Source organism: Trachypithecus francoisi, unplaced genomic scaffold, assembly GCF_009764315.1.
Source record: "Trachypithecus francoisi isolate TF-2019V2 unplaced genomic scaffold, Tfra_2.0 Lachesis_group8, whole genome shotgun sequence".
Classification (NCBI taxonomy): domain Eukaryota; kingdom Metazoa; phylum Chordata; class Mammalia; order Primates; family Cercopithecidae; genus Trachypithecus; species Trachypithecus francoisi.
Genome location: NW_022681473.1, coordinates 3,393,079 through 3,407,805, shown reverse-complemented (window position 1 = coordinate 3,407,805; position 14,727 = coordinate 3,393,079). Strand labels below are relative to the sequence as shown.

The 14,727-nt window shown below is 45.1% G+C and overlaps 1 protein-coding gene across 4 annotated transcripts in view; it reads right to left on the bottom strand.

The window, feature by feature from the left end:
- Positions 1-14,727, bottom strand: part of SHANK2 (SH3 and multiple ankyrin repeat domains 2) — a 672,941-nt gene that overhangs the window by 638,366 nt on the left and 19,848 nt on the right. For all 4 annotated transcript variants that reach the window (XM_033203947.1, XM_033203946.1, XM_033203948.1 and 1 more), the window contains exon 2: positions 7,789-7,888. The gene's annotated coding sequence lies outside the window, so the exon portion shown is untranslated. The remainder of the gene's footprint in view (positions 1-7,788; positions 7,889-14,727) is intronic.

Here is a 14,727-nt window from a genome sequence, read left to right as displayed (position 1 = left end):
GAGGTATTCAGGAGGAGGGAGTGACTGCTAATGGTACAGGTTTTGGGGGGGAATATAAAAAAATGATTCCTTTTCACAAATGTCAATACTGATTTTGGTGATGACTGCACCACTCTGAAAATACAGCCACGTGTCGCTGTCAGCATTTCAGTCAAGGAGGGATGGCGTATGCAATGGCGGTCCCATAAGACTGCAATGGAGCTGAAAACTTTTATCACCAAGTGAGGTCACAGCCACTGGGACATCATAGTTCAATGCATTCCTCACACGTCTGGGATGATGCTGGCCTAAACAGACCACCTGCGCTGCCAATCTAATTAAAGTCAAGCACATACAATTTTGTAGGTACATAGTACCCGACAATGATAAGAAAAAACTATGTTACTGGTTTATGCATTTACTATATTTTTTGGGGTATATGCCTTCTACTTATTAAAAAATAAAGAGGCTGGGTGCAGTGACTCATGTCTGCAACCTCAGCACTTTGGGAGGCTGAGGTGGGAGCATCACCTGAGGTCAGGAGTTTGAGAGCAGTCTGGCCAACATGGTGAAACCCCATCTCTACTAAAAATACAAAATTAGCCGGGCGTGGTGGTGCATGCCTGTAAGTCCCAGCTGTTTGGGAGGCTGAGGCAGAAGAATTGCTTGAACCTGGGGGGCAGAAGTTGCAGTGAGCCAAGATCGTGCCATTGCACTCCAGCCTGGGTGACAAGAGCAAAACTCAGTCTCCAAATAAAATAAAAGAGTAAACTAGGGGCTAGGTGCAGTGGCTCATGCCTGTAATCCCACACTTTGGGAGGCTGAGGCAGGCGGATCACTTGAGGTGAGGAGTTTGAGACCAGCCTGGCCAACATGGAGAAACCCCATCTCTACTAAAAATACAAAAATTAATCAGGCGTGGTGGCAGGCGCCTGTCATCCCAGCTACTAGGGAGGCTGAGGCTGAGAATCACATGATCCCTGGAAGCGGAGGTTGCAGTGAGCCGAGATCGTGCCACTACACTCCAGCCTGGGTGACAAGAGCAAGAGTCCGTCTCAAAAAAAAAAAAAAAGTAAGCTGTAAAACAGCCTCAGGCAGGTCTTCCAGGAGATGTTTCAGAGGAAGACGCTGTTATCACAGGAGATGCCGGCTCCACACACGTTACTGCCCCTGAACTCCTTCCAATGGGACAAGATGTGGAGGTGAAAGACAATGACATTGATGATCCTGACCCTGCGTAAGGCCAAGGCTAATGTGTGGATTTGTGTCTTAGTTTTTAACAAAAAAATTTAAAAAGTAAAAAATTCTTTGAATAGAAAAAAACACACGGAATAAGGATATACAGAAACAAAATGTTTGTATAGCTGACAATGTGCATTTTAAGTTAAGTATTATTGCAAAAGAGTCAAGAGGTGTTTTCTTGTTTGTTTTTTTGAGACAGAGTCTTGCTCTGCCGCCCAGGTTGGAATGCAGCGGCATGATCTCGGCTCACTGCAAGCTCCGCCTCCCGGGTTCACGCCATTCTCCTGCCTCAGCCTCCAGTAGCTGGGACTACAGGCGCCCGCCACCATGCCCGGCTAATTTTTTGTATTTTTAGTAGAGACGGGGTTTCACCGTGTTAGCCAGAATGGTCTCGATCTCCTGACCTCGTGATCCGCCCGCCTCAGCCTCCCAAAGTGCTGGGATTACAGGCATGAGCCACCGCACCTGGCCGGTTTTATTTTTAAATTGAATCTGTGGTGCCCAGGGATGAGCAGAGTGAGGGCAGGGTCTGGAACCTTCATCGCTACCTTCTCACCAGTCAGCTGTCCCCATCAGCACAGAGCAGCTACACACCCAATCTCCATCAACTCCAAGGTCTCTTGATGGGAAAGACTCATGTGAAAGTCCAATGACCCCTGAAGCAGACAAAAGTTGCAACGGCAACATAAACAGAGCACCGGACATAACTAACTGGGAAGGAAGCCCAAAACTTGCTGTCCTGTCACCCAACCCAGCCTTATTCTTCCAGTACAGCTGGAAGAATTCAGGCGACTGTGCCTGAATGCCTCCCTCTTCTGCAGCCCTCAGCAGGCAGGAGCCCCAAGCAGCCTTCTCTGTAGGGCACCCAGAGAGGGTGGCATCTGTGCACCCCATAGATGGTCAGCATCCTATACACACACTGCAGAAGAGAGTAATGGAGCTTACCCAAGGCTCTGTGGGCAAGCTTCAGACCACGAGGACACACCATCACGTGAGGTGCCCCACATGCCAGGATTTAGAGAAGCCAGATGAGAAGTGAGCATTTCTCAGAATCACATCAGAGAAAAGTGGCTTGGTTCTAGGTGGTGCAATGTGCTGAGATCATTTAGAAAAAGGGCCCACAAATTTTTCTGCAAAAGTCCAGCTGGTAACTACTCTCAACTCTGCAGAGCATGCAGTCTGTCACAATGACTTAACTCTGCCACACACAACATGGAAAGTGATGAGCAAGGCTGGGTACCAGTAAAACTTTATTCACAAAAGATAACCCAGATTGTCAAGAATTATCACAAATTACATCTGACCAGGGATTAGCACTTTGCATATATAAAGAACTCATACAATCCAACAATTCAAAAATGGGCAAATAACTTGAATAGACATTTTTCTGAAGATATTCAAATAACCAATAAGCTCATAAAAAGATGCTCCACATCACTAATCGATAAGAAAATGCAAACCAAAACCACAATGAGATATCATATTAACACCCCCTAGAATGGCTGTTTTAAAAAACAAACAAACAAAAAAAAAACAGGCCAGGCGTGCTGGCTCACACCTGTAATCCTAGCACTTTGGGAGGCTGAGGTGGACAGATCAGCTGAGGTCAGGAGTTCGAGATCAGCCTGGGCAACATGGTGAAATCCTGTCTCTACTAAACAAATAAAATAAAATAATTATCCAGGCATGGTGGTGGGTGCCTGTAATCTCAGCTATTTGGTAGGCTGAGGCAGGACAATCACTCGAACCCGGGAGGCAGAGGTTGCAGTGAGCTGAGATCACACCACTGCACTCTAGCCTGGGCAACAGAGCGAGACTTCATCTCAAAAAAATAATTAAATTAAAAATTTACAAAAACAAAAACAGGCCAGGTGTGGTGGCTCACACCTGTAATTCCAGCACTTGGGGAAACTGAGGTGGGTGAATTGCTTGAGCTCAGGAGTTCAAGACCAGCCTGGACAACATAGTAAGACCCCCCCGCAAACTCTAGAAAAAAATTAAAAAATTAGCCAGGCACGATGGCGCATGCCTGTGGTCCCAACTACTCAGGAGGCCGAGATGGAAAGAAGGATTGCTTGGGCCTGGGAGGCCGAGGCTGCAGTGGGCCTTATTGTGACAGAGTGAGACCTGGGTGATAGAGTGAGACCCTGTCTCCAAACAAAAACAAAAAAACAAAATACAAGGGTTGGCAAGGACGTAGGGAAATGGGAACCCCTGAGCCTTGCTGGTGGGAATGTAAAATAGTGGAACCGCTGTGGAAAACAGTATGGCAGTTTCTTCAAAAATTAAACATAAAAAAACTATAAGAAGCAGCCATCCCACTTCTGGGGGTAGGTATATGCCGGAAAGAATGGGGGGATATTTCGAGGAGATATATCCGCACACCTACGTTCACAGAGCACTATTCACAACAGCCAAAAGGTGGAAGCCACCCAGTGTCCACCACCGGCTGAACGCGTAAACAAGGGGCGGTCCATTCCCAGAAGGAGTATTGCTTAGGCTTAAAAAGAAATGAAGTTCCAGTACATGCTACAACATGGATGGCGCTGGAGGACATTACACTAAGTGAAAGAAGTCAGGCACAAAAGGACCAATCTCACGTGATCCCGCTCCCATGAGGTTCCTCAAGTGGGCAAATCCGTGGAGACAGAAAGTTGAATGGGGGTTGCCAGGGGCTGGGGAAGAGGAATGGGGAGGGAGGGTTCAATGGGGACACAGTTTCAGTTTGGGAAGACCAAAAAGTTCTGGAGACGGTTGGTGGTTGCACAGCCACATAAATGTGCTTAATGCCACTGAACAGCACACTTTAAAAATGGTGAAGATGGGCCAGGCACGGTGGCTCATGCCTAAAATCCCAGCACTTTGGAAGGCCGAGGCAGGTGGATCCCTTGAGGTCACAAGTTCAAGACCAGCCTGGCCAACATGGTGAAACCCCGTCTCCACTAAAAATACAAAAATTAACCAGGCGTGGTGGCGGGTGCCTATAATCCCAGCTACTTGGGAGGCTGAGGCAGGAGAAATGCTTGAGACCGGAAGCGGAGGCTGCAGTGAGCCGAGATCGCTCCACTACACTCCAACCTGGGCAACAGAGCGAGACTCTGTCTCAAAAAAATAAATAAATAAAAAGATGAAGATGGTAAATTCTGTATTATGTGTATCTTGCTAAGACTTTTAAAATAAAAACAAAATTTCATTTACAAAAACAAGCAATGAGCAGGAATGGACCCTTGCACCACAGTCTGCCAGTTTCTGGTTGGGCACAAGGCAGTGGGTGCCCAGCAGGAGACGGTGGCCAGAGCACAGTTACAGAGGACAGGGTCCTCGCCCCAATCCTGCCCTGGCAAATGCCGCTTGATACCCTGTTTCCCCATCCAGGAGGGTCCCCTGGAGCATATCCTCTCGGGTCACGTCATTAATCATTAGGTGTCTGATTACACCAACAAGTGGAAAATATAATTTGAGACAATAGCAAAGAACACCTCAGGAAAAGCCAAATCTTCAAATTCATCTAATCTAGCCTCTTCAACAGTCAATGAGAATTGCAACATTGTCAGTTAATTCCATTACTGCTAAGTGGAACCCTTCTGCCACTAATTACCCCTCCAGGGTAATTTTCCGTTTGTTTGTTTTTTTCTGAGCAGCAAGGGGAGGTGATCAGTAGACAAGGCTAGAAACCCAGGATGTAACGCAGGTGCTTAGGCGCTGGGAGTCTCCACTGTAAAATGACGCTGCAGCCATGGCATGGGGGCGTGAGGTGGCCACACAACAATGTTCGTGATGAATGGGGGTCTGAGGACATCGGGAGAGCCATTGAGGAGCAGGGTCCCTTGGTGGCTCCTGTTAGGGTGGAACTGGGACACCTGAGGAAGCAGGAGAAGCCGCTGGAGAGAGAAGCGCCCAGGTGAGCGTGGCCGGGTCAGTGATTCTGCCTCACCCTTCCCTGCACCAGGACCAGGACCACCTGGGCCTCCCAGAGCACTGACATCCCCAAAAGGAAAACCTCACCTACCCCGCCCCACCCTACCACCCTGCCTCCAGCCGAGGGGACTGATCTTCCCAGAAAGCAGCACGGCTCCCCTGTCCCGAGGTCACCAATGGTGTGGCTGAAAGTACCCTGGCCAGAAAAACAGAACTAAAACAAATTCACTCCTGGCCTTCACGAGTTGCCCAGACTGGCTTTTCATTCTCTCATTCCCTTTAATCACAGCCGCCAGGGTTGCAGGGCTGCTGCTCCGGAAGCAAGCGCTCCCCAACACCTGAGAGCCAACGGCAGCTCCCGACAGACAGGCTCCCAGTGGGAAGCAAAAGCCCAATCCAACCGCCCAAGTGTTCCTTTCTCACGAAGCTCCCGGAGGAGCTAAGAAGGGAGTTGCAGGGAGACAGGTCCCAGCTGCGAACCGAGTCCCAGCTGGCCAGATGCAGGCACCTTCTAAAGGCAGAAGTGCATGCACACCACGGGTTTTAGCTCTGCCCCAGCCCCGGGAGAGAGAATGAATAAATGGCAAGTCCCTCCAAGCTCCGAGGAAGCCAAAGGCAGCTGACTGCTGACAACATCTTAATGGCTCAAACCTGGGCCTGCAGGGACACGTGCTCCTTCCCAGGTGGACAGGCACTAATGTCCTTCCCTCTCTGCTCCTGCTCTAGGATAAAGGGGTGGACCACCTTTTCCAGCAGGGTCACACGTTCTCATATGCATCCTTGTGACAGCTTTCGATCAGGAACCGTGTACCAGGCCAGTGCTTCTGCACAAGGGACACGTACGCAGCATTGGCCAGAGACAAGGGGGCTGTGGAGGATGCAGACCCAGCCCTCGGCCAAGACAGCCAGGGAAGGCAGAAGTACCCTCCACGGAGCGGTGTCACCATCCCTCCACCCAGGAGGACACTTGTCCATAGCTGGGAGCAGAATGACAGCAGAGGCTGAGAGGGCACTCAGAGACTTGGAGGGACGCGCGGGTACAGAGAAGGGCCTGAACACGGGGAGGGAGAGAGTCCGACTGGATTTCAGACAGGATTGGTGAGCTGTGGAGCTGGAGACAGGAAAACCAGGCAGGTGAGGCCGCCCAACTGCGATGGTGACCAGGACCAGGGTAGTCCTGCATGGGGCTGTGACTCTGACATTCCGCTCCTGCCTGCTGTGTTTAGGACCCCAGCGTGTGCATTCTCGTGGGGTGGTGGAGGGTGAAGCAGAGATACACAATCGGCACCTAAATAGCCTTCCATGTGCATGGCTTCTGTTTCGCTGCATTCAACCAACCACGCACACATTGGAAATACTTTTTAGCTGCATCTGTACCGAACACGTACAGACTTTTTTTCTCGTCATTGTTCCCTAAACAACACAGTATAGCAACCATTTACATATCATTTACATCGTTGAGGTATCATACATGATCTGGAGATGTTTTAAAGTGTATGAGAGAAAGTACTTCGGTTATATGCAAATACTGCACCATATGAAATCAGGGACTTGAGCATCCATGGACTTCGGTATTCACGGGAGGTCCGGGAACCAATCCCCTTTGGGTGCTGAGTGATGACTGTATGGCACTTCCACGGTATTAAGATCTCATGGTGCACACAATTAGGAAAGCATATCTGACACAGCTTCTTGGGCAGGCCCATGCAGCTCAGAGGCCCTTCCCTGCACGTGGGTACCACCAGGCACACCCCCATCCACGTGAAAATGACGGAGAGGAGCTGGAAGCGCCTGTACCACTCATCTGTCTGCACCCACACCGACTGGGTCTGGCATGGGCACGCTGGTGAGGACAGCTCAGGAGGACTGAGAAATTGCCCATGGGGCACTGGACCATACAGATTTGTCTTTATGGCCCCTGGCATACAAGGCCATGCCAGGAGGCAGGGTCCTGTACCAGCAGGAGCCCAGTGTGCGGTCAGCCAAGCTGGATTCAGCCACTCAATACCCATGTGACCATGACCAAGTATCTAACTGCTGAGAGCCTGTGTCCTCACTGAAAATGGTGGTAATGTCACTTTCTACATAAAGTTGGTGGTAGTCAGGGTCAACGTTGATAAGATATTCAGCAGACGGGGCCTTTAAGTACATTACAGGTGAGGTGATACCAGCAAGGCACAGAGGAGGCTACTCAAGAAAAGGGCCCCTGAGCACCAGCCCACGCTCAGGCCTCTGCAGAGCACACAGGCCTGGGCTTCGGTGCACCCTTCCCTGCATGTGGACACCACCAGGCACACCCCCGTTCATGTGAAAATGATGGAGAGGAGCTGGAAGCGCCTGCACCACTCATCTGTCTGCAGCCACCTTGACTGGGTCTGGCATGGGCACACTGGTGAGGACAGCTCAGAGCACAGTCCAGAAGCCAGAGGCATAGTCCCTTTCATACCCCACAAGGTCACACAAGAGGGCCACCAAGGACAATGTCATCCACCCTCTTCCCACCCAAACACAAGCACAGGGCACACAGGGCCTGACAACAAGAAACTGAAAGTCCCCTGGCCACAGTGCAAAGGTGGGGAGGTGGACCAAACCAGACAGTGGCCACTGGCTTGCAGGTTAACAAGCACAGGGGAAAATGTTATAACTCACCAGAGGTGTTGGCAGACTGAGCCCCACAGATGGCCTCTTAAAGCAGGAACTGTCTGTGTTCTAGGGGCCCGAAGCAGGGTGCCTGGAGAGATTTCCAGACCTGTGGAGAGACAAAGAGACCAGGGCATGGTCAGACAGAGACTGTTGAGAGGCACGTGTGAAAACCTCATGCAGATTCTGATATTTCTGAGCTAAAAACCAGGGATCAAACTTCTGCTTCCGGGCAGATGGAGTAGACACATTTTTCCCTATTCCTCACACAAAGCACAACTAACACTCAGGATGGTGTATATAAAACAAACATAATGCTCCTCAAGGTGGAGAGAAGGCAGACCAGCCAGGGACATGGTGTGAGCTCTCTGGGTTTTCTTCTTGCCTCATACATCCCAGACATGGTGCTGAGTAAGCCAGCAACCCAGAAAATCAACAGGAGCAGGAACAATACCACAACAAAAGCGTGTTCTCTTTAGTCGAAAGACTGGGAAAGTGGCAGCTAACAGGGCAATACATTTAGACAACAGGTCTATTCCAGCCAGACACTGCAGAAAAATCTGTGACCTCAGCCCCACCCACAGCAGCAAAGGCCAAGAAGGGAGTCTAGATTTCTACCCTGTGTGGCCATGAGGCACCAAATCCCTGCCAGGATGGCATCAAATAGACCAAAGGAAGGAGCTGGCACATTCATCCCCACCAGGCAGTAACAAATCCTCCTTTCACTCTGGCATTAGTACAGGCAGCATGAGGAGCCTGGATTTCTATAGCACCTGTCAGTAATGAGGTGACACCCCTTTCCACCTTCCCTGGTGGAACTGGCATCAGGAAAAGTTAGCTGATGAAAAAAGGTTTAAGTAAGACTCAAAGTCTCATAACATAATACAAAAATGTCCAAGTTTCAATAGAAAATCACCCATCAAACCAAGGTTGAGGAAGATTTCAAACTGAAAAAGTAAAATCAATTGATGCCAACATAGAGGTGACAGAGATGTCAGAATGATCTGGCAAAGAGTTGAAAGCAACCATGATAAATGCTTCCACGAACAATTATGAACATGCTAGAAACAGAAGAAATAACAGAAAGCCTCACCAAAGAAGCAGAACATCTCACCAAAGATATAAAAAAGAATCAAGTGAAAATGATAGAACTGGCTGGGCGCGGTGACTCATGCCTGTAATCCCAGCACTTTGGGAGGCCGAGGTGTGTGGATCACTCAAGGTCAGAAGTTCGAGACCAGCCTGGCCAACATGCCTAAACCCCATCTCTACTAAAAATACAAAAATTAGCTGGGTGTGGTAGTGGGCACCTGTAATCCCAGCTACTCAGGAGGCTGAGGCAGGAGAATCACCTGGACCCAGGAGGCAGAGGTTGCAGTGAGCCAAGATCATGCCACTGCACTCCAGACCATGGGCAACAAGAGTCAAAATCCATCTTACAAAAAAAAAAAAAAAGAAAGGAAAACGATAGAACTAAAGAATACAATAACTGAAATAAAAGACTCAGTGGATGGACTCAACAGCAGAATGGAGGGGACAGAGGAAATAATCAGTGAACTGGAAGACAGAACAATAGACATTACCCCAACTAAACAATAGAGTGAAACAGACTGAAAATAAATAAATAGAGTCTCAGGGAGTTACGGGGCAATAATAAAATACCTAACTTTAAATGCTTGAAATGTCAGAAGGAGAGACAAGAGAGGGAGGGTCTGAAAAAAGTACCCAAAATATCCCAAATTTGGTGAGAGATATAAGCCTACAGATTCCAGAAGCTGAATGAATCCCAAATAGGACAAACCCAAGAAAATTCACACCAATATACATGAGAATTAAATTTCCGAAAACTAATAACGAAGAAAAAATATTGAAAACAGGCAGAGAAAAGTAATACTTACATTTCTCATCAGAAACTGTGGAGACCAAAAGAAAGTGGCACAGTAATTTTCAAGTGATGAAAGAAAAGAACTCTCAATTCATAATTCTATACCAACAAAAATATCCTGTAAGAATGAAGGGAAAATTAAGATAGTCTCAGATGAAAAGAAACTAAGGAAATTTGGCACTGGCAGACCTATTCTAAAAGAATAGCTAAAAAGAAACCTTTCTAAACAAAATAATAATAATAAAAGATGGAGTTTTAGAACATTAGGAAGGAAAAAGGAGTATGGTAAGCAAAAGTTTGGTAAATATAATAGGCTTCCTTCTCGAGTTTTATAGATTATATTTGATGGTTGAAACAAAAATTACAACACAATCTGATCTGGTTCTAAATGTATAGAGCAAATATTGAACATTTATAAATGGAGAAGGGTAAAGAGACATAAAAGAAGATTGCATATTTTACTCAAACTGGTATCACAATAGATGATAAAGTATACGTGATATAATACCCAGAGCAACCACTTAGAAAGCTATGCAAAGAGATATACACATAAACAAAATGGAACCCTAAAAAATGTTCAAAAATGTTCAAATAACCCACAAGAAGGCAGGAAAAAATAGAAAAATGAAAACCTGAAATAACAAATGTAAGGCCTAATGTACCAATAATTGCATTAAATGTAAATGGTCAAAATACACCAGTTAAAAGACAGAGATTGGCAGAGTAGATTTTACAAGCTACAATTAAATAAGATCTATAAAAATTTGCTTGAAATGTAATGACATAGGTAGGATGAAAGTAAAAGGATGGAATAAGATACCTTATACGAAGATAAGTCAAAAGAAAGCAATCATGGCTATGTTAATATTAGATAAAATAGACTTCAAGGCAAGGAAAATACCACAAAGAGAACATTACATAATAAGAGAGGACTCCACCAAGAAGACACAGTAATTCTAAATGTGTATGTACCAAACAACAGAAGAGCAAAATACATGAAGCAAAAATGGATAGAACTGAAGAAAGAAGACATAAATCCACACTTACAACTGAATACAACTTTAACAAGCCTTTCTCCACAATTGATAGAATAAGACAGGAAAATCAGCAAGGATACAGAAGAACTCAGTAATATGATCAATCAACAAGATCAAAGTGATAGTTGTAGAACTTGCCTCCACCGTAGTACAGCAGAATTCACATTCTTTTCAAGTGTTCGTGAAATTTATGGCATATATTGGAAAAGAAGAATAATCTCAAATCAAATTCTAAGTTCCTACCTCAAGAAGCTAGCAAAAGGAGAGCCAAACAAACCCAAAGCAAGCAGAAGGAAGAAAATAATAAACATATAAGTGGGAAAAAATGAACAGGAAACAGAGTAACAACAGAAAAACCAGTGAAACAATAAGCTGGCTCTTTGTAAAAGTCAATGCAATTGACGAAACTCTAACAAGACTGACAAAGAAAAAAGACAACACAAATTACTAATACCAGGAATTAAATAGGAGACACCATTAAAGACCCTGCAGACATCAAAAAGATACTAAAGGAATACTAAATCAGCTCTACACACAAAAACTTGACAATGTAGATGAAATAAAGCAATTATTCAAGAAATACAAACTACTTCACCTTGCCCAATTTGTAAAAGGTAATTTGAATCATTTCCTACAACTATTAAGGGAACTGAATTCATAATTTTTAAACTCCAGTTTTTTCGAGAAAAAGAAATCTTTAAACCTAAATGAGTTCACCGGAGAATTCTATGAAATGCTTAAAGAATAATTAATACTAATTCTACACAATTTCTTCCAGAAAGTAGAATAGGAGAGAACATTTCTTATTTTATGAAGCAAGTACTACCCTGATAACCAAAGCCAGAGAAAGTGAGCATAAAAAGATTACAGACTGGGTGTGGTGGCTCACGCCTGTAATCCCACCATTTTGGGAGACCGAGGCAGTGGATCACCTGAGGTCAGGAGTTCAAGGCAGCCTGGCCAACATGGTGAAACCTCATCTATACTAAAAATACAAAAATTAGCTGAGCATTGTGGCAGGCACCAGTAATCCCAGCTACTCGAAAGGCTGAGGCAGGAGAATCGTTTGAACCTGACAGGTGAAGGTTGCAGTAGGCCAAGATTGTACCACTGTACTCCAGCCTGGTGACAGAGTGAGACTCCATCTCAAAAAAAAAGAAAAAAGAAATAGGAATAAACCTAACAATACACGTTCAGGAACTGTATGCTGAAAGCTATGCAACACTGATGAAAACAAACCAAAGATCTAAAAACACTGAGAGATATACCCTGTTCATGGATGGGAAGACCCAATATGGTCAGAATGTCAATTCTTCCCAAACTGACGTGCAGGTGATGATGATGAACACAATTCCAGTCAAAATTCCAGCAAAACTTTTTTGTAGATATAGACAAGATTATTCAGCATTTTGGGAGGCCAAGGCAGGTGGATCACTTGAGGTCAGGAGTTCAAGACTAGCCTGGCCAACACAGTGAAACCCCGTCTCTACTAAAAATACAAAAAATTAGCCAGGTGTGGTGGTATGCACCTGTAATCCCAGCTTCTTGGGAGGCTGAGGCAGGAGAATTCCTTGAACCTGGGAGGCAGAGGTTGTAGTGAGTTGAGATCACGCCACTGCACTCCAGCCTCCAACCTGGGCAACAGGGAGAGACTGTGACTTTAAAAAAAAAAAAAAAAAAAGTATATGGAAAGGCAAAAGAACTAGAAAAACTAAAACCATCTGCAAAAAAAAAAAAAAGGGGGGGAGGAATCAATATACTCAGCTTCAAGATTTATTATACAGTACAGTAATCAAAGCTGTGTGGTTCTGGTGGAGGGACAGGCACATAGCAATATAACTCAACACAGAGTCCAGAAAAAACCCACACAAATATGCCCAACTGATTGCTGATGAAGGTGCAAAAGCCACTCAATGGAGGAGGGATTGTCTTTTCAACAAACGATGCTGAAACAATTGGACATCCATCAGCAAAACAATGAATATCAACCTAAGTGTCTTGCCTTGTACAAAAAGTAATTCAAAATGAATCGTGAATTTACAGGTAAAATACAAAACTAAAACTCTTAGAAAAAATGGGAGAAAATCTTCAGGATCTAGAGCCAGGAAACGAGTTCATAGACCTAATGTAAAAAGCACAATCCACAGACAAAAATATTGACAAATAAGTTCTCATCCAAATTAAAAACTTTTGCTCTGAGAAAGACCTGCTGAAAGGAGAAAAACACAAACCACAGAGTGGGAGAAAAATGTCTGCAAACCACATATTTAACAAATAATTCGTGTCTAGAATAAAGAACTCTCAAAGTTCAACAGTAAAACAAACAAGCAAACAAACAAAATGACAATCCAATTAAAACAGCAAAAGATAGAAAAAGACATTTTCCAGGAGGATATACAGATGGTAAATAAGCACATGAAAAGACGCTCAACACACCAGCTATTAAAGAAACGCAAATAAAACAAAATGTGACCATACACCTATCAAAACAGCTAGAATGAAAAATGGTGACACTAATTGCTAGTGAGAAAATAAAGAATCACATTGCTGATGGAAAACCTGGATCTTGCACATTGCTGGTGGAAATACAAAATGGTATAGCCATTACAGAAAACAGTGTAGCAGCTCCTTAAAAACCTAAATATGTAACTCTCATGTGACTGAAAAACCACGCTCCTGGGCATACGTCCCAGAGAAATTCAGACTTATGTTTATGGGCTGGGTGCAGTGGCTCACACCTATAATACCAGTACCTTGGGAGGCCAAGGCAGGTGAATCACTTTGACCCCAGGAGTTCAAGACCTGCCTGGTCAAGGTAGCGAAACCCAGTCTCTACTAAAAATACATACACTAGCTGGGCATGGTGGTATGCACCTGTAGCTTCAGCTACTTGGGAGACTGAGATGGGAGGATGGCTTAAGCCGGGGAGACAGAGGTTGCAGTGAGCCAAGATCATGCCACTGCACTCCAGCCTGGGTGACAGGGCCAGGTGTCTTCAAGGGGAAAAAAAAAAAAAAGAAAGAAAGAAAGAAACCTATACACTAACATTTATAGCAGCTTTATTCGTAATAGCCAAAAACTGCAAACCACCCAGATGGCCTTCAGAAGCTCAATGGTTAAACAAACGGATACATCCACACCATGGAACATTACTCAGCAATAAAAAGGGAAGAACTTTTGATACACAAGACCTGGGTGAATCTCTAGGAAGTTGTGCTGACCAAGGAGGGGAAAGCCAGTCCCAAAAGGTTACTTACTGTGTGATTCCATTTCTGTATAATTATTGAAACGACAAAATTACAGAGATGGAGAACAGATGAGTGGTTACCAGGGCTTATGGAGCAAGTAGGGGCGGAAGGAAGTGGATCAGGCCATAAAAAGGCACCGTGAGGGGTCCTGGTGTGGACGGCATTTGAATCTCGACCGTGTCCACATCAGCATCCCGGCCGTGATGCTATCATACCATCCCAGGACGAGACTATGGGGGTAAACGGCGTATATCTCTGTACTATTTCTTACAACTGCAATTATCTTAAAAATACAGTTGGCCCTTAAGCAACACAGGTTTGAACTTCACAAGTCCCTTACACGTGGATATTCTCCCACCTCTGCCACACCGAGACAGCAAGACCAACCCCTTTTCCTCCTCCTCCTCCTCTCTTCCCCCCCCCCTCTTCCTCCTCAGCCCACTCAACATGAAGATCATGCAGATGAAGACCTTTACTACGATCCACTTCCACTCAATGAGGAGTGAATATATTGTCTCTTCTTTATGATTCTCTTAGTAACATGTTCTTTTCTCTAGTTTATTTAAAGTAAGGTTATTTGTTTATATAACATACAAAACATGTGTTAATGGACTGTTTATGTTATCTGTAAGGTTTCCAGTCAATAGTAGGCTATCAGTAGTTACGTTTTGGGGCAGTCACAAGTTATACCTGGACTTTGGACTGTGTGGGAGTTGGAACCCCTAACCTCTACATGGTTCAAAGGTTAACTGTAAAAATTTTAAGTCTTTTTAAAAGT